The 27706-nt window shown below is 37.0% G+C and overlaps 1 long non-coding RNA gene across 1 annotated transcript; it reads right to left on the bottom strand.

Moving 5' to 3' along the window:
- Positions 1-771: 771 nt before the first annotated feature.
- LOC116914779 lies at positions 772-26643 on the bottom strand. The gene is made up of 3 exons (XR_004389768.1): positions 26604-26643; positions 5209-5317; positions 772-1292 (listed from the first exon to the last, which is right to left on the bottom strand). It is a non-coding gene; the product is annotated as an uncharacterized LOC116914779 (long non-coding RNA).
- Positions 26644-27706: the final 1063 nt, after the last annotated feature.

Here is a 27706-nt window from a genome sequence, read left to right as displayed (position 1 = left end):
TAGATCATTTATCTCTGTCCTCTAGATGAGGTAAAGCAATACACAGAAAAACATTCATTACTTCCTCATTAGTTGAAGAATTTTGAGAAAATTACACATGTATCTCATAAACTATTTAATGATTATTTTTGTAGTTGATATAAAATATGAGTCAAGTTCCTGTGGATTAAACATAATACCCAGTCCAACACAATATATTAAATTCTGAAACTAACTTTTGATTTATTCAATTAATCCACAACAAGCTTCCTAACCTTGATTGGAGTCACATGAGGAAATTCTGAAATTATTTACTCCATGGACCCAGAAGGAGGAGGAGAAAAAGGATAAGGAGTAAAGAGAGGAGGGAGAGGAGGAAGAGGAGGAGGAGAAAAAGGAGGACGAGGAAAAGGAGGAGAAGGAGGAGAAGGAGAAGGAGGAGAAGAAAAGAGAACTGTATCAGAAATACAGTTTACTTAAATGAGTCTTGATTAATGTTTCATTTGTATTTCACAAAGCTTATTTAATTTATCTTTCAGGAGATATAGACTATCACAATCTTACTTTATATCTTCCATGTCATAGAAGTCTTTATTCTCATTGCCTTAAGTATTTTATAACATTTCTTCTCTAGTAAAATATATCTTCCTCTCCTTCTTCAACAAAGAGACAAAAGCATGAAATAAAAATATAAATCTTATTTTCTTTATTTTATTATTTATATTCCAAATGTTCTCCCCCTTCCCAGTACTCCCACCAAGAGTTCTTCACCCCATCACCCCTTCCCTTTGCCTCTGAGAGGGTGCTCCCTCACCCATCCACCCACTTCATCCCTACCTCACCCTCTGCACCCTCCTTCCCTAGGGCATCAAATCTCTACAGGATTAGGCACTTGTTCTCCCACTAAGGTCAGACTGGGCAGTCCTCTACTATATATATGCCAGAGCCATGGACCAACCCATGGATGCTATTTGCTTGGTGGCTTAGTCTCTTAGAGCTCCCAAGAGTCTGGTTAGTTGATTCTGTTGGTCTTCTTATGGGGTTGACATCCTCTTTAGTTCCTTCAATACTTCCCCCAACTTTTCCATAATAGTCTCTGATTTCAGTCTAGTGATTGGCTGTAAGTATTTGCATCTGTCTCATGCGTCTGCTGATAGAGCCTCTCAGATGACAACCATGTGAAGTTCCTGTATGCAAGCACAACATGGCATCAGCAATAGTGCCAGGGCTTGGAGCCCATCCATGGAATGGTCCCCAAATTAGGCCGGTCGCTGGATGCCTTTTCCTTCAATCTCTTCTCCAAATATACAAGTCTGAAGTTTGTAAAAAAAAATCATATGTAATTATTTCACAACAAAATCTTAAGTTATGGAGATAAACTAAGCAAACAATAAAATTATAAGCTCTAATTTTAAAATAGGCATAATTTTAACATAAACCAAAATTGCTTAAAGACATCAGCAGAAAAATACAAGGTTCCAATTATGTGTTACATGTTGGTTATAAAATTTTGAGGTAATTTTTAGTTGCTTCATTTTAAAAGAAAATCCCTGAGGTTTATATATTTATAGCAAAAACACTGATAATTTCATAACTTGGTCTTTAGTATATATGCTTCCTTAGTATTTTGTATTTAAAAATTTTAAAGCATATCATAGTCTTTCATGTAAAAAACTATGAAAATAATTTTTATTGCTATTATCATTTTTAGCCATTTCTTTCCAGTCACAGTATATCATGTCTTTAAAGTTCTTATCAATTCAGTTAATAATATGAAAACATCTAAACAAAGAACAGTATTTAATGAATTGATTCTGCCTAGTCATCTCTACATCAGTATCCCTAATAAAACTTTAGGATAGATTAGACATATTGACTGGAATCTGAACTAACCTTCTCATCTTGGCCTGATGCATCATTAGGACAAATACTATAAATGGGCATAAAGAAACTATATCTTTAAAAAGTATTCACTAATTTGTAGTCCTTAAATGGAACCAGGGACTCACATTTACTAGGCAAATGTTCTTCCCTTGAGTCATATTCCAACCCCAGGAATACGAAAGTTTAAGATAAGAATATGCAATTGAAAATTTATTTGTGTGTCAGAGGTCACAACTATGGGCTAGCAAACATAAATGGCTCTCTGAGGCTTAATTGAAGGTTCAGTGTCTTTGCTGCAAAATGGCTTTGTGCATTCTATATAAGTCAAAGCAAGATATGCAGCTTCCATATTATGTTAGGTTCTGGAGCAAAACCAAATAACACACACATATGTATGTACCTCACCACTGAACTATACTCCCAATACTCCCACTCACATGGCCTTTTGTTTTCTAAACTTCCTCTTTTTTAAAAGGACTACAGGTTTTAACTTTTAGATTGATTTTTCTCGTGAGATAGTACATATCAAGAAAATCTATTGTACAGCCAGGGACTTGATATATATATCAAGTAAATATACACATTAATCTTATATGTAGAGTAAAAGTGAATTTCTTGTTTCCATTTGAAAAAGGGGTAAATTGTTATATCTAGATGCAATGGCATGTCTGCATTAATTTGATTATGACTCATGAATATATATGGAGCTATACAGCATTAGTATTGTCATAGAGATTAGAAAGTTATCACTTCAAGTCTTGCTACCAGTTATGATAAAGGAAATTTCATTGGCTCACAGGCACCCCCACTGACATTGTGCTTTATATGATAGCCTTTCTAGCAGAAAGGAAGAATTGATTAGTTGTGTCAAAAACACTTAGCTAGTAAAACTTTAAATATTTACCATGTAGCTTTTAAGAAATCATATGCTGGGACCATTGAGGTTATTTGGTTGGTAAAGGATCTGCTCCCAAGACTAATGACCTGAGTTCAATCCCTAGTACCTACAAGGTAGAAGGATAAAACTACTCCAACAATTTGTCCTGACTTCCACATGTGTTTTCTGGTACTTGTTTGCATACACACGAGCATGCACGTGCACACACACACATACACACACACACACACACACACACACACACACAGAAAGAGAGTGAGAGAGAAGAGAGAAAATGGAAAAATATTTTTTAAATGCTGATTCATTCTAATAACTTCTAGTAGTGAAAATTGCAGCCATCTTAAGTGAAAAACACTTGAAATAATCATTAAATGGTGATAAACTATTTCTTTAGGAAATGTCTACAGTGCATTTGCAAATGACCATTAAACCCTATGTTTTTAATTCTATGTAACCACTGTATGATTTTTCATCCACGTTATTGTGCCTCCTTACTAATTCTCTTTTTCTACCCATGCAATGACATTTGTATTCTGATAAGTGGTATTAGTTACAGAAAAAGTAAGTGTATATTAATGAATAATAAAGCTTTGTGGGAGAAAGAACAGATGTTATTATTTTATTTAGAGTAGTTGAAAGAATATACATGTTTCCAAGTTTTAAAAGTCATTAATGAAGTTTACCTGGAACACCTGGTCTAATGTAGATAAATTATTACATTAGAAACTTTAGATTAGATGCAGTGTGATAAAAGAATTGACCAAGTGAGAAACCATATCACAAATGCTTTTGAGATGCAATAATACTAAAAATTCATTCGCTGTCAAATAAAGGGCCATGTATTTTACTGCATGTAAAAGTTGGTCATGTAACTGACAAGTACCGGAAGTAAAAGAGACTTTTGTGTGGTCCCAAGGAGAGGGAGGGAAGGAGAAGGAAAGAGCTTGGAGCTGATTCATTTAGTCCCTGACACTATGTTGCTATTAGAAGGGATTTATTTCTAAAAGTATTTCATTTGCTGTGATTTCAGTTGTAATACATCACCTTTTTTTTTTTTTCACTTGTCCCTGAAGACATAAACATATTTTCTTTTCCTTTGGGAAATATGTCAGAAAGATTACCTTATTACAAGTGTAAAAGTAGGTTCAGATTATATGTAGCAGTACAAGTACTTAGAGTTATCTCTTTGAAGCTTAAAAAATTAAAACACAAGCAAGAAAACAGATAAATGACAAACGACTTAGCACAACAAATTTCCTCCTCTTAGGTTGGATATAAATCACTTTGATTTTTTGATACAGCTCACACTTGTCATACCTAGAAACTGAATTCAGCTTAGAATCGGTTTATTGCATTTTCAGTCTACTCTCATGAACTTGACATATTGATAACCCTTCAGCAAAAGCCTTTTCAGAAGGAAAATCCACCATTATATCTTGACCAGAAACTCGATTATTTGATATGTTGTCATATGAGTACACTTTGGGGACTTGAATCTCTAGATTGGTGTCATACAGATAAAGTCTTTGTATAGATCTGTTCTCTGAAGGGCTTTATTTCATAAAAATATAGTCTTACTTTCTCTCCCTGACTCAACGTTAGAAATAAATCAACTGAGAGAAGTTGAAAGGATTTTTCAGAATTTCTCAGAATATTCTTACAATGCTTCAAAATATCAATTAATACATTTGTATCCCTTTAAGAAATGATTAATGTTGATAACACAATTGGCATTATTACACTATATATAGTATATGTGTGTGTGTGTGTGTTTAGATATCCACCTATCCAGTCTTTTGTCACTACCTTGTGTTTAATTATTCAAACATTGATTTATGTGAGGCATTTTATATTTTCTCAACATTTTGTAAAATAAAATATACTGCTTATGTGTCAAAATAATTGTGATCAATGCAGAATAAAATGTTACTTTGTAATAACTAAGACTTAATATCCATAAACACATGGATAACTGCATATCTTAGTAACATACAGTATATAAGTCTCTGAACTCAGTGCTGAAAACCTGTCAAGCTATATTCCACCTTTCAAGTGTGTATTAACTTCAAAAATCAAGTCCACAATCTTCTCCTTCATTTTCCTTTTAGACACTGCATGAGCATGAGAAATAAGACTTCTGTTTCATCCCATATGATGGGATCCTAAAAAAACCACAATTCCAACCAAAAGGGCAGTAAAGAACAATCATTAATGGTAGCTGTTTTCATGGAGATAATTATGGAACCAGATTGTCAAGTCCCAGCTTGTGGATAAGCCATAATCATATTTTGTTTAACTGTCACAACATTTTAGAAACTGGACAATTTCATGAAGTACATCTAACTTTGCTTGAAGATAAAAATTAATCTGCCCACATGGATTCACCATACCACATTGGAACAAGTGGTTGGTTCATGAGAAATAGAGCAGTAAGAACCATATCTTACATGTGTGAAATTGTGTGTGTCATTGATCTGCATCACCTGTAGGTGTTACAGCCTGAGGCTCCTTCCTTCAGGAACACATGTTGGAGTAACCTCTCCAACCCAAATGGGCCTGCACAAAGAAAACGCAACTCAATTAATATGAATACAAGCTGGCGCCTAGATTGGGCAGCTCCACCACTACACTGTCCCATTCCCAGCTCTCAACTCCCTCATCACTTGCACCTTTTCTCTGCCAGGTCTCCAGCTCCTCCATCTCCAAGGACTCTCCTCTCCTCCCCTTCTTTCCACCTCTCCTCCCTTCCAACTTCCCTTCCCCCTGCCCAAATCACAGGTGCTTGCCTTTATTTTACAAATTAAATGGGAGTTTCTGATAAGGTCACCTGAGTACTTCACTAGGCAGTCTTCCTTGGGGCAGCAGAATTAGCATCAAAATAGAGAGAACTCCAGGACAAACCACAACACACACATCTTTTAGTTTGTCCACTTTCCTCACATTTTGGTTCCACAGGCTTAGTGGGACTCACAATTCAATATTTAACTACACAGTTAACTGTTTGCTAGATTCTTCCTAATCATTTTTATGATTGGGAAACTTGAGCATCATGTAATATTAAGGGATAAAAATAGAAAACTCTTATTTTCTTATGAAAGAACAGAAATACCACCAAAGGTTGACTTTGGATGTACTCTCAGGCTATCTCTGAAGAATGAATTGAGCAAGCAAATTGTTCACCAATGTTTCAAAATGGGACAACTCATAGACTATTATTATATAAAACTATGAAGCAAGATATATCTTAAATCCTAAATTCTTAGCTCCTTAAAAACAAAGAATTTAAATTATAGTTAATAATGCATTACAATAGTCATTTAAACTATAATTTATTTCTGTGGGTGCTTTTTAATTTTGGTTTTGTTTGAGTTTGTATAGTGTTAAAACTAGTGAGTGTTTTAAGATAACAAAATTCTCACAATAAATATTGGCATTATATAAAGTAATTCCTAACATAGCCCTCTTCACTTTGTATATTTCTTAAAATTATTACTAAATAATCTGGAACAGAGCTGAAAATTACTTAAATTACATAAAATTAAAGAGATCTGATGAAATTGTCTCTACTCTCCTTGACATAGAATATCTTTTCTTCTAAGACAGACATGTTAAATATATTAGAATATTGATTTTTCTATGTCTGTTAGTTTAACATGTTAGGCTTCTTAGGGAAGGATAAATGAGTTATATCATTGTTTTCTTTTTATTTAGTCTCTCATACAATGCATTCAAACCATCGCTTCCTCTCCTTCCAGTTGGCCTGTCACCTCCCCACTCTCCAAATTTACTCCTCCCTTGGACACCAATCCAGTCACAAAACATTTGACCCACAACTTGTCCTGCCAGCAAGAAGTGCTGCAGCAACAATGGTTCAGAGACTTTGGGATCAACCAACCAAATGAGTGGTCTTACTTGAGGCCCAAGCCAGGAGCCCATGCTTTGCACTGCCTGGATGGAATTTGGATGGCCCAGAGACTTGGGGGTAGAAACCAATGTAACTGACAAACTATATTGGTAATAAAGTTTTTAAATAACAGAAAAGGCAGAAATGTTTCCAAATATATTTTATAAAACCAATACAACCTTTATTCTAAAGCTGAATAAAGTCAGAAAAGTAAAAGATAGACATGTTTTTCTTATACACCTGAACATAAAGCTCATCAAGATATTTGCAAACCCAGTCAACTATAGAAAAAAGATCATATCACAATAATCAAGATTTAATGCTAGGGATACAAGCAAGATTCAACATACATAGGTAAAAACATGTAATTCAGCCAGAGACTGCAAGTCAGAAATTACATGATCGTCTTAGAACATACAGGAAAGATTTTTGACCAAATTCAGTTCCCAAAGTAACTGGGAATACAATGAAATTGCTGCAATAAAGTCTATCTGTAAGAAATTTACAGCTAACATACAAAGTGGGGGGAAAATGGAATAGTCTCCTTTAAAATCAGAAACAAGGGTATCCACTCTTTGCTTCCATGTTTAATATCATTATTTAAGTACTTGAACCTTACCCAGAATGCCAGATAAGAGAATAAAAAAAAAGGTATGCAAATAGGAAAGAAATTTTATACAATAAGATCCTATAGTAAAAAGAATCTCAAGACTCTGCCAGAAACTTCTTAGATCCAATAAATACCTTCAGAAAATAACAGGACATAAAATAAATATACAAAAATCATTTATGTACAAATATGAACAGCAATAATTATGGAAAGCAATCTTGCTCACAAAAGCCTCACAAACAGATGAAAAAGTATCTAAGAATAAGTCTAACAAAGGATGTTGAAGACCTTTAAATAAAAATTTTGAAATATTTAATAAAGAAATTGAAAAAGATCCTGACAGAAAGACCTCTCATACACATTAATCAGCAGAAGTAGAATTATGAAAATGGATATATTGCTGAATGGGATCTACATGTTGAATGTGATCCCTACCAGAACGCCAATTGCATTCTGCACAGGACTAGAAATCGATCTTAAAGTCCACGTGGAAGCACAAAAATTTCTCAATAATGATGACAATCCTGAGCAGAGAAAGCAATGCTGTTGGTATCACAGTATTTTATTTTAAATTATACCACAAAGCCATAATTGAAATAGTCTTTTGACACAGCAGACAAGTGTGCTGATGTAATGAAACACAGGATCCAAGAAAATGTTGGTTTTGACAAAAATTGCAAAGATATACATTGGAGAAGAGAGATTCTTCTACAAATGCTTCTGGGAAAAAATGAATACCCATATGTAGAAAAATAAAGCTAATCCCTCTCAGCCCATATGTAAGCCATTCAAAATGTATCCAATACTTTATTGGAAGACACAGAGCTTTGTAATTTCAACATCAATGATTTGTGAGCATACATGTGCATTCCTGAAGGACACACCAACAACTCAAGGACTGAGAGGACTGAAAAATGGGTGTGTGAAATTAGAAACCTTTCTATTGTAAAGGAAATGATCCACAGAGAGAACTACCTACAGATTGAATAAAATCTTTGCCAGCTAAATATCTGGCAAAGGAATAAAATCCAAAGTACATAAAAACCAATGATCCAATCAATAAAGAAGCAAATTAAATGATCAGTTTCAAAATGAAGAGGCACATGAAAACAAATGTTAAACATCCTCAGTCATGAAGAAAACACCACTGCAGCACCTAGTCTGAGGAATTACTATAGGAAAAGAAGTGACAACATACTCTGTGAGGATGAGGCTAAAAATGAACTCTTATTCACTGCTCACTGGAGTGTAATTAGTCCACCCACTGCAATCTAAAACAGAATACCATATAACCTAGTTATAGATACCGATCCTCTCTCTCAAATTTTGTTCAGAAAATCCTTCTCTAGTACTATACCTAAAAGTTTTCTTATGTTTTCCTGTAGCAATTTGAATACTGCTGGTTTTATATCAAGGCAATTAGTCTATATCAATCAATTACAACACTCCTGAGAATATACCAGATGAATTCAAAGAACACTACAGTTTCCTACATATCCATGTTTATCACAGCATGATACACAGTAGATGAATTGTAGGACTATCCTAGTGTTCATCAACAGAAAAAAAAATAAAGAAAATACTAAATATACAGGAGAGATTTTCTAGTCATAAATAAGAATGAAATAAAGGCATTTATAAAAATGGAAAGAGTTAATCATATTAAGATATTTAAACTAGTCTCAGCTCAGCTAGCCAAACATTGTATGTTTACTCTCAGATATGGAACATAGATTTGTGTGTGTGCACGCCTGTGTGTGTGCCTGTGTGCCTGTATTGTGTGTGTGTGTGTGTGTGTGTGTGTGTGTGTGTGTGTGTGTGTGTCCTGTATTCCAGAGTGACCTGAATATCATGGCTTCAACCTCTCCACATTAAGATCAAAGGTGTGAGCTACCAACTTCAGTATACAATTTTATTAGGAACCCTTTATTGCACATAGTGATGGGTTTCATACTGGCATTTTATTTCAGTACAACATGCACTTTGACCATATTCACCAATCACTCTCTCATTTTCTCACCTTGGTAGTGTCACCTTTCCTCAATTATGGCATTTTGGGAAATGTTATTACATGTATTTGTACTTTGAGTATACCTTAGCTGAGGTTTCTATTGCTGTGATGAAGCTTCACAATCAAAAGCAACTTGGAGAGATTCAGATTTGCTTTGGTTTGTAACTCTCAAGAACCAGTCCACCACTGATGGAAGCCAGGGCTGCAGCTCAAGGCAGGAACTCGGAGGCAGGAGCTGTTGCAGTAGCCATGGAGGGGTACTTGCTGACTCATCTCTTTCTCAGCCTGTCTTCTTACAGAATCCAGGACCCAGGATGGCACAGGAACAATAAACTGCACCCACACACGTTGATTATCAATCAAGAAAAGGCCTTACAGACTTACCTATAGGTCAGTCTTAAGGAGTCATTTTCTTGATTAAGATTCCTTCTCCCAAGATGCCCCTCACTTGTGTCAAGTTGACATAAAAATTACTTAGTATAGGGTATAGGTTTGTGAGCATGCATATGCCATGGCCATGTGTGAGGGTCAAAGGATAACAAAGAAATGCAAAATAGAAGGAATTTTAAATTAAACATGTTGACATAAGTTTCCTGATATTTCTTATTTATGTTTTCAAACTCCTCCTCTGAACAAATTAAAAAGAATAACCAACCCAGTTATAACCAGTGCAATATCATTAACATTTACACAATGATTTAAGATATATTTCTCTTTGTTGTTGCTGCTGTTGTTTGGGTTGGTCTTTTTCTTTTTCAGAGAGTGGGGGTCGGGGGAGACTCACTGTGTAGCTCACACATACCTAAAACTAGTGACTCAACCAAGCTGGAATAATTTATTTCAATTGAAATAAAGAGCAGGACTTCTCAATATTCTTTACAAAATTTTCAACAATTCTAATTATTACTCAAAAACGTTCCAGAAAATACTAAAACCACTTTCAGTACAATTACCAAGAGATGTGTTGCTTGGTGTAGTAGTAAATGCCTGTCATCCCAGCACTTGGGAGGATAAGAAAAGAAAATCAGATCTCAATGCCAATGAAGACTGCCTGTGGAAGCTACCTAGCAAGAGCTTGGAGAGTTAGACGAGTCTGAGACAGAAAGGAAGAACCTATGTTGATTCATCTACAACACAATTTCTGTGTCAAAGGATCAGGGACTGTTGAAAAAGAGGATGTGGAAAGAACCACAGAAATGCTGTGACACTGTATCTCCTGGAAATATCAGACATGCTACACTCATAAAGTCTCATCATGGCTGCTAAGAGGAGACCAGAACATAGACAAAATCAATAGATATGATACGGGAAATCTCCTGAGGTCTCAGTCCTAGACAAAGAACTACAGGCAGCTAAGGAATGCGGAGAGATGAAGAAAATAGTCTTGCTACCTTTTTGTGTAATAACAACTAAAAACTGAGGCCAGAGACCATGAATGTGATATACAACAAAAGAAGGAGTGAACGAGAGGGGTTGGAGGGAGGAAAGGGAAATGGGGAGTGATGTAGATATAGTTTACTTTCAAAAAATAAAAAAAAAACCTGCTAGAATAGGTATTACCTTCTCTTGCCTTCTCCAACTTTTGCTGATCCCCTTTCTATTCACAATTGTTTGTGTGTGTGTGTGTGTGTGTGTGTGTGTGTGTGTATGTGTGTGAGAGAGAGAGAGAGAGAGAGAGAGACAGAGACAGAGAAGAGACAGAGACAGAGATTGAGATTTTCAATCTCACAATATAGAAACGCAAAGCAGCATCAGTACCATGATGAATTACACAAAGGCCTTCTTATGGAGATAGTAGAGTGATTGCTCAATTTGACTCATTACCTGCATATTTGAAACAAGAAAAAAAAACACTACTTAAATATCAGGAAGGTATCCAATAAATTTAAGTATTTACTTTGTACCCATTGAACATGTTTGCCACTCAGATTAGTCTAATGTTTATTTGTGGGAAGAGATATTCTTGAGTCAGGCTCTAGTCCTGATCCCCAGGTTGACTTTGATCCATCTCAGCCTTCTGAGGGCTGTAGTTCTCGTCATGCTCCAACCTTCCCCATTCATTTCCAATGTTCCTCTTACGAGGACATTAGCTATGAACAAAGTATAGGAATTGTGGTTAACACAGAGAAACTTGTAAAGTTTAAAAAAAAAAAAGGTACTTCAGAAGGAAGTTTGCTTTGATATTGATAATATAATGGCTATTTGAAACCTGAGTGCATGCTCAAATACTACCAAGCATAGGGATAACAACTGAGATACATTATGATTAAGGGAAAATATTAGCTAACAACATCATGTTTAAATTATCCCAAAGTGGGGTTGGGGATTTAGCTCAGCGGTAGAGCGCTTGCCTATCGAGCGCAAGGCCCTGGGTTCGGTCCCCAGCTCCGAAAAAAAGAAAAGAAAAAAAAATTATCCCAAAGCTATGCAATTCAACACAATATGTAAATGAAACAGAAGCAGTACAATAAATAGATTTTTCAACAGGATTGGTTTTTATGGAAATGAGAATTTTCTTCTGTTTATGATTCCTTATTGCTGGCTTTCTCTTCCTTTCACTTTCAATCTCAATGCACTTAGCAAAACTCATGCCCTCCTCACACCTTTTATTAGAATAACCTAACTACTGCCACGTGGTTGAAAAGAAATGCAAGGCAAAACAATCTCTCCACGAAATTCCTGAACTCTAACCTTTAAGGGTCATAGAGAGCAGCAGTTTGTTGCCTTGGAAAGTGACCTCTGCCTTTCTCTTTTCTAAACAAACATTCAGATGCTATCTGTATATTGGCTCTAAAGACCTCATTGCTAACCCATAGAGATCAATGGTATCCCATTATATTATACTTTATCTTTTTGTGAATGGAGATTCTATAAGAGTTTTCCTTAAAATTTAACAGTAACTGTATCAAGATATGATGTCTATTGTTTTCCTCAGTTAGCTATTTTCGAAACAAAAGTTGCAAAAAAACTTTTCAGTACTTGTAGTTGAGTGGATGTTTTCGGCTATCTTAAAACTTGTAGAAGACTTTCTGTGTGTTCAATAGTTCATACAGAAACAATGTTAAACAACATCTTACAAAGTCAATTTATTTAAATTGCATAAGATGAAAGGGGCAACTCAAGAATTTTCCATTTGTCCTTATGAAGTTTAGTGACTTAATCAAAATCAGAATGATTTCTTGGTCCCAGTGGGAAATCTACAGAGAATTCTACAAGCAGGTTAATAAAACATTTTTACTTCCATCTGCAGTGCAAAACAAATTCCCACCAAGGTGCTTGCTGGTATCTGCATTAATTTTCTCCCAAAGGTCGATTTAAGGATCTCAGTACGGCCCTAACTGTAAAAGTCCATCTGTCTGTATAAATTAGACTGACAGCTTCCTGTGGACCAGGAACACATTTCTAATCTTAGGATGGCATCAAGTCACATTCCAAATTAATGTTACCCTGGAAAACTAAAGGAAGATTCAGTACCTAAATGTTTAGGACATGATAATAAACTTACTGTATAATTTTAATATAACGTGTTTCTAGTAGATTGTTTCCCCTGTTGACCATTGTAAATCTGTTTCCTATTTAGCCAGAATGAATTGCACCCAGCCTTCAATTAAACGAATGAGTTATATTATCACTTTGTATACAAGGTCTCATAATTGGCACTTACCTTAATTATGTGTGTACAAATAAAATTAGTATAAATTATATATTCAGTTTGGCATGCTGTTGTAATAAATACTTGGATATAATAAAGATGTGCTAATATAATTTGTATTTATTTTGTAAAACATGTGCCTCTTTGTATGAGTGCACATGTATATATACACCTATCTATATTGAACTGAATTAAAGTTGTAAACAAAGAAACAGAAACATAAGGCTTTCCCCAGAAGCAGTTGCCAAATGTTGCTGCCCCCTTCCCCGCTATTCCTTTCTCATCCATGAGGCACTAAGTAAACAAAACTACTCAACTGTCACATTTGTTAGAAGTTTATTGTGACAAAACCCTGCTTTGCTGGGGCCTGAATCAGAATCAGTGACTCCTGTCTATGCAAACCTATGTTGGTGAGAAAAAAATCTGAAGGCAGAACGGTTTGAAAATTTGTGGTGTTTAGACTTAGCAACTTGACTAAACACAATCTAACTAGAAAATAGCACTATTTTAAGCAGTGAGTTCTATTAAACATCCTCTCATTTTTTGGCAAAAATTAAACAAGCATTACACTACCGTGCAAATAAGGATTAAAGCACACCTTGAACGTGTGTGTTTAGAAGCAGTAACCTGATTTCACCACTGTGTTCCCATCTAGCTTAGTAGTCTGCTTTTAAATGAGTAAATGCAGTGTTTTTCATTTGGGTTTCTGGTCTCCTTTATCAGCAAAAGTATTCTCTAGATATTGTAATTTCATTTTTGTCCTCAAAGAATTTATATACCATTGTTGAGAATGGTTTTCGAAAATGTTTCCTTGTCAAAATACTTTTTCTTTTTATCTTTAGACTCTTTTAGGAATTATAGCTTTTGAGGAGGCAAACAGAGATTTTAAGATTAGGTATAAGAAACATGTTAGTTTTTTGTTTGTTTGGTTTTTTTGTTGTTGTTTGTTTGTTTTTCCAAACTATCCCAAACAAAATTACTTTTTGATAAAGGTGTTTTCAATAATACAGATGACACAATAATCCATCATTTGCAGTTATGAAAGCCAATGCTTACATTTATAAGTAATAATAACATAAGGCTTAATTAATTTCAGATCCTTGATGGCAGGCTTCTCAGGGGCTTCCTAGTGCTTCTCAGTTGGTAAAATAATGGGTATCACTGGGACTAGTGTTCTGGGAATTGAACAATACCCTGACAGTAGCCTGATTACAACACTGATTTGAGTGAGGATCAGCCACAGTGGTTGAAGAAATTATAGATTATTTTCAGACATCATTTTGAATCTCCCTCTGCTTTTGAAGAAATGACTTACATATAAAATTTTCACATGCAAGAAGGAAAGACAGGAAAAAAGAAGAAAAGAAGAGATGTAGAAAACAAGTACAAAGCGTCCACAGCATTGTCCTCAAGTCTCTATGTATTTATAAGTACACCGAGTTCATGGAAGGCTACAAAAGATCAGCAGCGAATAAGAGATTTGTAATTGGTATCCTGAAGAATGAAATATAAATGAAAAGGAAGGCTATTGACACTATTTACAGAAATTTAAAAAGAGCATTACAGTTATTTCACATAATATTATATAAATTTCTACTGATCTCACAAACATCACAATTTTCAACATTTGTTTGAATTCAACTAAAAATATTTGTGCTGGTTACATTTTTCCAGACTTTTTCTTTCAGATGGGAAGATTTCTGTTGTTTGCTTTGAAAGGCATCAGTTCATCTTGAAAAGAAAGAAATTGCAGAATATAGCACCTTCCAACATGGTGGCAGAAAGTGGGTTTAAAGGGAGCACCGGAAGTGATCTGGGAAAGATACAGCATCTAAAGATGCTAAGTGATGGTTTGAATGAGAATGCCCTTCATAGGCTCCTATACTTGATTGCTTGGTACATAATTAGTAGAACTGTTTGAGAAAGATTATGAATTGTAACCCTGTTGACTGAGGGGTGGCTTGGTTGTAGGAATGATACTGAGGATAGGCTTTGACATATCAAAAGCCCATTCCAGGTCCAGTGGTTCCCCATAGCAGATCAGGATATAAAGCTCCCAGCTACTGCTCCAACACTGTGGTTGCCTGCTTCCAAATATGATAGTCATGGTCTAATCCTCTAAAACTACAACTAAGCCCCCAATTAAAACCCTGTTTTTCATAAAAGTTTCCTTGGTCATGCTGACTCTTCCATAGAGTAGTACCTAGTCCACATGGTCTGACATGTCTCTCACTTCCACATCCTCTTTCTCACCTCCTCCCACCAATGCCATCTTATAGGAAGTCTCTCCAGGGAGAGACTTAGTTAGGTCACACTTAGTTAGGTCAGAGCCTGCATGATGTAATTGCATCCGGAAGTGTCCTCATAGACAAAGTCATGCAGAAATTTGCTTTGTTAATCTCCTAGAATCTCTTAAATTCAACAAAGTTGACAAGATTAATAAGTACAGATCAGATGTTATTCCGTGTCTGTTATCTAAGGGGTGATAAGAATTTTTCTAGGCTTGTTCTAGGGTTCTTCTCCATTAAATTATCATGACAAATCCCATTATTATATATAATTTATGTATACTAATATCTTAATTAGGCTTACTTTTGCTGTGACAAAACACCTTAACCAAAGAAACTTGGTGAGAGTAGGGTTTTTTTCAGGTTAAGCTGCCACATCCCAGTTTACCTTCAGAGGAAGTCAGGACAAGAACTCAAGAGGGGAAGGGACCTGGATGCAGAAGCTGATGAAGAAGTTATGAAGAAGTGCTGCTTGCAGGGCTGATTCCCATGGCTTGCTCAGTCTACTTTCTTATAGAACTCGGGATCACTGCATGGCATCACATACAATGGGCTGGTTTCTCCTCCAATCACTAATTAAGAAAATGCACTACAGGCTTCCCTACAGCCCTATCTTATGGAGGTATGTCATCAATTAAGGCTGCCACCCCTCTGTTGACTCTAGCTTGTGTCAAGTTGACATAACATTAGTCAATAAAACTAATACTCTTATTTAATTAATAAGTAAAACTGTTTGAATGTTAAAATGTACTCTAATTTCAGACAAAAGAGATGCCATCATTTTCTCTGTGTGGGTATAAAGTAGTCTATTCTCTGTTGCTAATTACTAAATAACATAGACTATACATTTTAATGAAATATTTGTTTGACTTTTAATTCTAGAAATGCCAGGCTGAGAAACCACATCTGGTGTCATCATCTTACTAGTAGTGTCTAGATGACACAGATTTGGCAAACCATAGGGCCTATATACTTGTATGTTTTTCTTCTGGTCATCTTCTCTTTGCTTGTAAAGAAACAAGTATTCATCATGATGTAACATCCCGGGGCATTAATTATGTCCAGATTATGCTCTAATCATGTCCAGAATGTACTAGCTCTGAATAACGTAATTAGATTAATTTTCCATTATTTTCATAGTTCAAAGTGGGGATTAACTCTCAAAGCAAGAAGCCTTAGAAAGAAACACTCAAACCACACCCAAACTATAGCTAAGCGAATGAACAGAATGGTGTAGTTTCACCATGATTTTAGTGCTATCATCCCTCATTTTTCTGTTGTTCTGGAATAGTCCTGCTCCAGGCATTGCCAGCTGGGGTGTCTAGCTTGAAGTAATAGAATCTTATTTTGACTCAAAAGCAGGAAAATTTAATATTCTCATTGACATTCTGTGTTAGAAAGCAGAGATAAGCCTTCGAAAAAGAAGTGATGCCCAAGAAGACAGATGTTAATATATTCCCCAAAATTGAAGACTGAGATCTGGCCACAATTTGAGTTTAGTAATTTGTTGATTGAGCTCAGTTAGGTTAAGCATAGAAAATGGCATACTGTGGCCAGAGCACCCTTTCTGCTGTTAGTTAACTGCAACACATTTGACAAGTGTTTGGGAGGAACATATGAAGGCAGAATATCCAGAAAATCCTCAGTTCCTCTTTCTCCAGTCTCCTCAGTATTTTTCTATTTTTATTCCTCAGAATGACCTGCAACATAATAAAAGTTCTAAATGTGCTTTGCAGACTTCATCAATCCTGTGGCTGTTAAAAAGCTCAAGGCAAATTCATAATCGGAGTTTTATAATCAAATTATAGTCAACCCTGTGCTTACTCCCTGCCCAATTTTCCCCTTTTATTTAGCTTTCTAATTTTTCCCCATTTTAAGTGTCATTGGGTTTGATGAATAGTTACAAGCCCCCCCCACCTCTTTCTCACTCTCTTCTCTCTCTCTCCTTTTTCCCCTTCTCTCTCCTCTCTCTCCTCTCTTTCTTCTTTCTCTTCTCTCTCCTCCCTTTTTCTCCTCTCCTCTCCCCTCTCTCAAGAGATACACAATATAAAGGTTAGTGAACACGCATACTCTAAAATAGGCTACAGACAAGTGCAGTAAACAACCAGACTGCAGAGGAGATATGAAAATAGACAACAGGGATCCTATGCTGAAGGCATTCCTAATCACAGTCCCTACTTCTTGCCCTTGCTATCATGGAAGCCAGGATTGTACAAGGGAAAGTAGATGTTTAGAGGCGAAGGAGTATGAGTCACTAATACTGAGAAAGATTAGGAGAGAAATGTCTATTAATATCACTAAAGGCTGTAAGCCGGTGGCTCATATAATTCAAGAGCTTTCTCTCTTTCTGTCTGTGTGTATACACAATAAATTTGCTTTGACTATTTATAAATACATATCATTTGTTATAACAACATATTGCATATGCTGTTACATATTATATACAGTATGAAAAGTCCATGGAGAGAGCAAAAGATGGTCATCATGCTTGGTTAAAAAAAATTCTGCCAGAAGCCTGCCTTGAAATCTGATTTCATATCTAATTTTGATTAGGTGGCACATATGTCATAAATAATTTATATACCTCTCCAAAGCATTTGGGTCTTAAATTAATTATGTGCCTTATGGCTTTGAATTAGACACATTCAAAAATATTCTTTCACCCTACGGCCCAGATTTCTGTATGAGTGGTTAGAAGAACCTAATACAGGAAAATTAAAACTTCATGAAATAATATGCCTGTAGAAGAGTCACTGGGAGTAGGCGTTATATCTCAGTATTACTATTAGGTTTCAGATATTATAGACAAGGCGACCATATTGTAGGAAATCATTCAGAAATGCAATTTTTAGAAATAGAGCCTGCATGGAATACTCTAAAAATTTGAATGCAAGTAAACAAATGCCACAGTTAAAATAATTAAATCTCAACTGTTATTTGTGTTAACAGTATATATCCTATTGCTTTGTATGTCAAGATTGGGATGAATGATTTTGGAGGCTCCTTCATTTCATCCAAATTATTTGAGAAGTTGTGTTACATGAAACAGCATGAGAAACCAGAGAATTCAATGTCATTTTAATAATCATTTTAAAACCAGTTACTGTAATATTGTATTTTTTTCCTTATGTCACATTTGGACAAATTTTTGGCTATAACTTCATGATTTCATGAATGAGTGAAATTATTTGTTAAATACTTTAGGAAATATATACCAGAAAGTCACAATTTTATATTGGAAATTATATAGCCAATATCTTCTTTATTGGTAAAGACAATTATATCTTCAGTACATAATTCAGTACCATAATTAATGAAACTTAGGTTAAGTAACACCTATTTGTCAACTTCTCTCTGCCAATTGTTCTATAGATAAATTTTTAGTGAACTCCAATATGTTTTATTTGAAATACTAAAAAGATAAGAGAACTATAGCTTGCATGGCTATTTTCATAGGATCTTAAATGCATGGAGAATGGTAAGTACAATGCTCTTACAAATTTACTTTCTCCGGTCAATTTATAATTGATATGAAAGTGAAAGGGCAAGTCCATTTCATGTTGAGCACTGAGAGTCAAAACTCTTTAAATGGTTTAAACTAAAGTGGAAAAACAGCAAACTTCAGGAATTGATGCAGAAGTATGATAATTAATTAGCTTTTCTGTTACCCCGGACTTGATTCATTGCTGACAGTTTTCTCTGTAACATATACATGTGGATGCATTTCTCCAAATGTAAAGAGAGTCAACATATAGAGACCATAGGGACTGAATGGGAGGAGGGCCTATAAGGTTTACACCACACCTTACCTTGCCTGATGGTCTTCTCCGCACATACAGACCGCTAATGGAATTTCAATTATTATAGTATGCATGGGGGTTGGTCACTGAAAATATACAATTAAACTATTTTAAAAGTCCTTGTATGAAATTTTTTAATGTATAATGGCGGATTTTATGATGAAAATGCACATTTAAGAATAAAACAGCTGGAGACACGCCTGGGAAACCAGAAGAGACTGCACTCTGCACACACATCTCAGACGCCAGAGGAAAACACAAAACACCATCTGGAACCCTGGTGCACTGAAGCTCCTGGAAACGGCGGCACAGATCTTCCTGGTTGCTGCCGCCACAGAGAGTTGGTGGGAGGCACCCCGAGAGCAAACTTGAGCATCGGGACCACAGGTAAGACCAACTTTTCTGCTGCAAGAGACCTGCCTGGTGAACTCGGGACACAGAGGCAGAATTCCTCTAGGACCGGCACTTCCTGTGTTTACGGGAGTCCCACCCCAGCGGATCCCGCCCGAAGCAGCTCTGCTCCCAGACCCTGCCCACATCCCTGGCCCAAGAGGAAGCCAGATATAAGGCCTCTGGGTTCCAGTGGGGTAGGGCCCAGGAGCGGCAGGACCCCTGCACCTGAGACACCGCCGGAACCTGAAGGAACAGACCGGATAAACAGTTCTCTGCACCCAAATCCCGTGGTAGGGAGAGCAAAACCTTCAGAGAGGCAGACACGCCTGGGAAGCCAGAAGAGACTGCACTCTGCACACACATCTCGGACGCCAGAGGAAAACACCAAACGCCATCTGGAACACTGGTGCACTGAAGCTCTCGGAAACGGCGGCGCAGATCTCCCTGGTTGCTGCCGCCGCAGAGAGTTCTTGGGCAGCACCCCGAGAGCGAACTTGAGCCTCAGGACCACAGGTAAGACCAACTTTTCTGCTGCAAGTGACCTGCCTGGTGAACTCAAGACACAGGCCCATAGGAACAGCTGAAGACCTGTAGATAGGAAAAACTACACGCCCGAAAGCAGAACACTCTGTCCCCATAACTGGCTGAAAGAAAAGAGGAAAACAGGTCTACAGCACTCCTGACACACAGGCTTATAGGACAGTCTAGCCACTGTCAGAAATAGCAGAGCAAAGTAACACTACAGATAATCTGATGGCGAGAGGCAAGCGCAGGAACCCAAGCAACAGAAACCAAGACTACATGGCACCATCGGAGCCCAATTCTCGCATCAAAACAAACATGGAATATCCAAACACACCAGAAAAGCAAGATGTAGTTTCAAAATCATATTTGATCATGATGCTGGAGGACTTCAAGAAAGACGTGAAGAACTCCCTTAGAGAACAAGTAGAAGCCTACAGAGAGGAATCACAAAAATCCCTGAAAGAATTCCAGGAAAACATAAATAAACAAGTAGAAGCCCACAGAGAGGAGACACAAAATCCCTGAAAAAGAATTCCAGGAAAACACAATCAAACAGTTGAAGGAATTAAAAAAGGAAATAGAAGCAATCAAGAAAGAACACATGGAAACAACCCTGGATATAGAAAACCAAAAGAAGAGACAAGGAGCTGTAGATACAAGCTTCACCAACAGAATACAAAAGATGGAAGAGAGAATCTCAGGAGCAGAAGATTCCATAGAAATCATTGACTCAACTGTCAAAGATAATGTAAAGCAGAAAAGGCTACAGATCCAAAACATACAGGAAATCCAGGGACTCAATGAAAGATCAAACCTAAGGATGATAGTATAGAAGAGTGAAGACTCAGCTCAAAGGACCAGTAAATATCTTCAACAAAATCATAGAAGAAAACTTCCCTAACCTAAAAAAAAGAGATACCCATAGGCATAAAAGAAGCCTACAGAACTCCAAATAGATTGGACCAGAAAAGAAACACCTCCCGTCACATAATAGTCAAAACACCAAACGCACAAAATAAAGAAAGAATATTAAAAGCAGTAAGGGAAAAAGGTCAAGTAACATATAAAGGTAGACCTATCAGAATCACACCAGACTTTTCGCCAGAAACAATGAAGGCCAGAAGATCCTGGACTGATGTCATACAGATCCTAAGAGAACACAAATGCCAGCCCAGGTTACTGTATCCTGCAAAACTCTCAATCAACATAGATGGAGAAACCAAGATATTCCATGACAAAACCAAATTTACACAATATCTTTCTACAAATCCAGCACTACAAATGATAATAAATGGTAAAGCCCAACATAAGGAGGCAAGCTATACCCTAGAAGAAGCAAGAAACTAATCGTCTTGGCAACAAAACAAAGAGAAGAAAAGCACACAAACATAACCTCACATCCAAATATGAATACAACCGGAAGCAATAATCACTATTCCTTAATATCTCTCAACATCAATGGCCTCAACTCCCCAATAAAAAGACATAGATTAACAAACTGGATACGCAACGAGGACCCTGCATTCTGCTGCCTACAGGAAACACACCTCAGGAACAGATAAACCAGTTAAACAACCCCATAACTCCTAAGAAAATAGAAGCAGTCATTAAAGGTCTCCCAACCAAAAAGAGCCCAGGTCCAGACGGGTTTAGTGCAGAATTCTATCAGACCTTCATAGGAGACCTCATACCAATATTATCCAAACTATTCCACAAAATTGAAACAGATGGAGCACTACCGAATTCCTTCTATGAAGCCACAATTACTTTTATACCTAAACCACACAAAGACCCAACAAAGAAAGAGAACTTCAGACCAATTTCCCTTATGAATATCGACGCAAAAATACTCAATAAAATTCTGGCAAACCGAATCCAAGAGCACATCAAAACAATCATCCAACATGATCAAGTAGGCTTCATCCCAGGCATGCAGGCATGGTTTAATATACGGAAAACCATCAACGTGATCCATTATATAAACAAACTAAAAGAACAAAACCACATGATCATTTCATTAGATGCTGAGAAAGCATTTGACAAAATTCAACACCCCTTCATGATAAAATTCCTGGAAAGAATAGGAATTCAAGGCCCATACCTAAACATAGTAAAAGCCATATACAGCAAACCAGTTGCTAACATTAAACTAAATGGAGAGAAACTTGAAGCAATCCCACTAAAATCTACTCTCTCCCTACTTATTAAATATAGTTCTTGAAGTTCTAGCCAGAGTAATCAGACAACAAAAGGAGGTCAAGGGGATACAGATCGGAAAAGAAGAAGTCAAAATATCACTATTTGCAGATGATATGATAGTATATTTAAGTGATCCCAAAAGTTCCACTAGAGAACTACTAAAGCTGATAAACAACTTCAGCAAAGTGGCTGGGTATAAAATTAACTCAAATAAATCAGTAGCCTTCCTCTACCCAAAAGAGAAACAAGCCGAGAAAGAAATTAGGGAAACGACACCCTTCATAATAGACCCAAATAATATAAAGTACCTCGGTGTGACTTTAACCAAGCAAGTAAAAGATCTGTACAATAAAAACTTCAAGACACTGAAGAAAGAAATTGAAGAAGACCTCAGAAGATGGAAAGATCGCCCATGCTCATGGATTGGCAGGATTAACATAGTAAAGATGGCCATTTTACCAAAAGCGATCTACAGATTCAATGCAATCCCTATCAAAATACCAATCCAATTCTTCAAAGAGTTAGACAGAACAATTTGCAAATTCATCTGGAATAATAAAAAACCCAGGATAGCTAAAGCTATCCTCAACAATAAAAGGGCTTCAGGGGGAATCACTATTCCTGAACTCAAGCAGTATTACAGAGCAATAGTGATAAAAACTGCATGGTATTGGTACAGAGACAGACAGATAGACCAATGGAATAGAATTGAAGACCCTGAAATGAACCCACACACCTATGGGCACTTGATTTTTGACAAAGGAGCCAAAACCATCCAATGGAAAGAAGATAGCATTTTCAGCAAATGGTGCTGGTTTAACTGGAGGTCAACATGTAGAAGAATGCAGATCAATCCATGCTTATCACCCTGTACAAAGCTTAAGTCCAAGTGGATAAAGGAACTCCACATCAAACCAGACACACTCAAACTAATAGAAGAAAAACTAGGGAAGCATCTGGATCACATGGGCACTGGAAAAAATTTCCTGAACAAAACACCAATGGCTTATGCTCTAAGATCAAGAATCGGCAAATGGGATCTCATAAAACTGCAAAGCTTCTGTAAGGCAAAGGACACTGTGGTTAGGACAAAACGGCAACCAACAGATTGGGAAAAGATCTTTACCAATCCTACAACAGATAGAGGCCTTACATCCAAAATATACAAAGAACTCAAGAAGTTAGACTTCAGGGAGACAAATAACCCTATTAAAAAATGGGATTCAGCGCTAAACAAACAATTCACAGCTGAGGAATGCCGAATGGCTGAGAAACACCTAGAGAAATGTTCAACATCTTTAGTCATAAGGGAAATGCAAATCAAAACAACCCTGAGATTTCACCTCACACCAGTGAGAATGGCTAAGATCAAAAACTCAGGCGACAGCAGATGCTGGCGAGGATGCGGAGAAAGAGGAACACTCCTCCATTGTTGGTGGGATTGCAGACTGGTACAACCATTATGGAAATCAGTCTGGAGGTTCCTCAGAAAATTGGACATTGAACTGCCTGAGGATCCAGCTATACCTCTCTTGGGCATATACCCAAAAGATGCCCCAACATATAAAAAAGACACGTGCTCCACTATGTTCATCGCAGCCTTATTTATAATAGCCAGAAGCTGGAAAGAACCCAAATGCCTTCAACAGAGGAATGGATACAGAAAATGTGGTACATCTACACAATGGAATATTACTCAGCTATCAAAAACAACGACTTTTTATGAAATTCGTAGGGCAAATGGTTGGAACTGGAAAATATCATCCTGAGTGAGCTACCTAATCACAGAAAGACATACATGGTATGCACTCATTGATAAGTGGCTATTAGCCCAAATGCTTGAATTACCCTAGATGCCTAGAACAAATGAAACTCAAGACGGATGATCAAAATGTGAATGCTTCACTCCTTCTTTAAAGGGGAACAAGAATACCCTTGGCAGGGAAGAGAGAGGCAAAAGATTAAAACAGAGACTGAAGGAACACCCATTCAGAGCCTGCCCCACATGTGGCCCATACATATACAGCCACCCAATTAGACAAGATGGATGAAGCAAAAAGAGTGCAGACCGACAGGAGTCGGATGTAGATCGCGCCTGAGAGACACAGCCAGAATACAGCAAATACAGAGGCGAATGCCAGCAGCAAACCACTGAACTGAGAATAGGACCCCCGTTGAAGGAATCAGAGAAAGAACTGGAAGAGCTTGAAGGGGCTCGAGACCCCATATGTACAACAATGCCAAGCAACCAGAGCTTCCAGGCACTAAGCCACTACCAAAGACTATACATGGACTGACCCTGGACTCTGACCTCATAGGTAGCAGTGAATATCCTAGTAAGAGCACCAGTGGAAGGGGAAGCCCTGGGTCCTGCTAAGATGAACCCCCAGTGAACTAGACTGTTGGGGGGAGGGCGGCAATGGGGGGAGGGTTGGGAGGGGAACACCTATAAGGAAGGGGAGGGGGGAGGGCGATGTTTGCCCGGAAACCGGGAAAGGGAATAACACTCGAAATGTATATAAGAAATTCTCAAGTTAATTAAAAAAAAAAATAAGTTTGAGTTAAAAAAAAAAAAAAGAAGGATGACTAAAGTGCAGATGTTTCAATCCTTCTTAGAAGACGGAACAAAAATATTCACAGGAGGAAATCCACAGAGACAAAGTTTGGAGCAGAGACTGAAGGAAAGGCCATCCAGAGACTGCCCGACCTGGAGATTCAACCCACATACAGCCACCAAACCCAGACAATATTGCGGATGCCAAGAAGTGCATGCTGACCGGAGCCTTACATAGCTGTCTCCTGAGAGGCTCTGCCAGAGCATGACAAATACAGAGGCGAATGCTCACAGCCAACCATTGAACTGAGAATGGGGTCCCCAATGCAGAAGTTAGAAAAAATATTGAAGAAGCTGAAGGGTTTTGCAACCCTATAAGAATAACAATACCAACCAACCAGAGCTCCCAGAGATTAAACCACCATCCAAAGAGTACACATGGACAGACCCATTGCTCCAGCTGCATATGTAGCAGAGGATGGCCTTGTTGGGCATCAATGGGAGGAGAGGCCTTTGGTCCTGACAAAGCTCCCCACCCCCCAGTGCAGGGGAACGTCAGGGGAGGGGAGGCAGGAAGGTGGTGGTTGGGTGGGGAACACCTTCATAGAAGCAGGGGGGGGGGGAGGGGGGATAGGGGTTATGGACAGAAAACCAGGAAAAGTAATAACATTTGAAATGTAAATAAAAAATATCCAAAAAAAAAGTTTAAAATACAAAAAAAAAAAAAAGAATAAAACAGCTGTGAAGCACATACTAGAGTAGCTAAATATTTTCATTGGGATTCTGAGAGTCAATTCAGGTAAGACAATCCAATTGTAATGTAAATGGAGTAACACCTCTGCAAAGCAGAATTTTAAGAACCAATGAAAGAACTGATCCTTTTTTCTTAACCTCATAAGTAATTTCCATTGTGCCCCCCTTATTTTTACAATTTAGCTTTATTTTCTGAGTGTGTCAATCAAAGTTCATGAGGAAGATGTTTTAATCGGTTTTATAAGTAAAAGGAGATTAACCAAGGGACAAGCTGGCTCCTATTCTATTATTATTAATCACATGAAGAGTCCTCTTACACAAAAGAAGAACTTGGGGTAATCACAGTAAAATTAGGCTCTTTCACATATCGCATACAATTTACTTTCTCTTAGAAACGGAATCCAAATGGCTTTTACTCCAAGGAATTTAACTAAACACAATCATTTATTTTCGTCATACATCTTTCGTCAGGTACATCCCTTGGATATGAAGTGGTGTATTTTGTGACCCTGTGGGTGAAGGTCTTCTAGAAGTCATTATAAGAGACATTCCATTCTCCCAGCATTTTAGATTATTTTAAGGCAATTCAACATCATAAAATGGAAAAGCTTAGACTGAGAAACCATGAGTCAGAGAGTATACTATAACTTTCCCTTCACATTTGTTAGTCAAACCAACTTCTTTGTGAAAATATTTCTCACTCTCACCTTCAACAAATGAAGCCAAAAAATGGAGAAGCCCCAGCTCACACATTAGAATGTAGCAGGGAAAAGAGCAATATATTATTGCTTTATCACCCCTAACAGAAAGTACTATGCCCTGTTTTTGTTTATTTTGGCATGAAACACAGCACTCTGGCTTCAGTTTGAAAGTTGGTAACTGGAGAATTTGTGTTGGCTTTAGGCCAGACATAAGCTAAGTGTAAAATGCAGTAGCTAGAACTCTGTATACTTTCATCTTTAGAAACTTTGCTAATCCCATAACAAATAATTATCATTGAAAAATGTAATCTCTGTCAGTATGCTTCAGAAGCAAAGAAAGCATTTAGATGTATAAAGTGCTAACAAAATGTCACACAGCAAAGTTTAAAAGTAAGGGTGAATATGTTTAGGGCTGACCATTCGGTACCAAATAACCAATTGGTGTGATTTACCTTAAGGAAGACTATTTCTCCCGCTCTGGGCAGTGCTTAGTTTCCTTAGTTCTTTGTGTAGGGTTGAAATAATCTAAAAAAGAAAAGAAATAATTGAAAAAGTAAAGCAAGTATGCAGATAAATTCTGCTGGACAGTTCCTACATTGGCTTGTGGGCTGTTTGTAATATAGGATCTATTAAGCCTTGATTAGTAATTTTATAATCAAATCATTTTTAAAATGTGTTCCAGGGAAATTAACAGATACAATTTTTGTGCATCATCTTTCTGCTCTTACACCTGAGATATGAGCTCGTTAAAAAAAAATCTGAGCTCATAATATTGGAGGTCCCATCCATATTTTGGTTGACCATGCAGTTTTGGGTGCTGTGTAAAGGTAATATACAGTAACATCATTAATGATGAATCAAAACCATTCACTTAACTACTAGCAACAAAAGAGGGGGCAGAAGAAGATCAGAGTTCCACCACCTCCTTCGAAAGTACCCTCTGGAGCTACCTGATGGATCCCACCAGACCCTACTACTAAAGTGTTTCACTTTGAATACATTGGCTTTTGGAAAATCCTAAAGATCTCAGAAGAATGAGGTATAATATGATAAAAAATTGTATATATACAAAATTATTATTTAAAATGAAATATTTAAGTTTCAAAACTAATGCATTAGTTTCTACACGAAAGACTTTGTTTTCTTAGTTAATTTTTTTGTTTGATATTCAGAGATGAAAATTTACAATATATTGACAGTTGGTGTTCTCTTAATGACCTCAAGGTCCTTAAGACTAAATGTATATAACTTCACATATCTATGACATTCCATTCCAAAATTTTCATTGTATTGGAATACCAATGACCAAAGGAAACTCAGTTCTATCACAAACTCCACTCTGACTAACTCTTGTTTCGAATGCCATTGAGAATGTGGTCTGATGAACAGCCCTGTAATTATGCTCAGGTGAAGTAGATGGAAAAGAAACCTTGCTATTCCCAAAGAATTTTTCAATTGTTTGTTGGATTAGTTCCAGTGATATGGATGAAAAGAGACAATGAAATGACTATATGCATATATAATATGTATATAATATATATTATGAAGGAACTTA

The sequence above is a fragment of the Rattus rattus genome, chromosome 13, assembly GCF_011064425.1.
Source record: "Rattus rattus isolate New Zealand chromosome 13, Rrattus_CSIRO_v1, whole genome shotgun sequence".
Classification (NCBI taxonomy): domain Eukaryota; kingdom Metazoa; phylum Chordata; class Mammalia; order Rodentia; family Muridae; genus Rattus; species Rattus rattus.
This window is presented reverse-complemented; position numbering and strand designations above follow the sequence as displayed.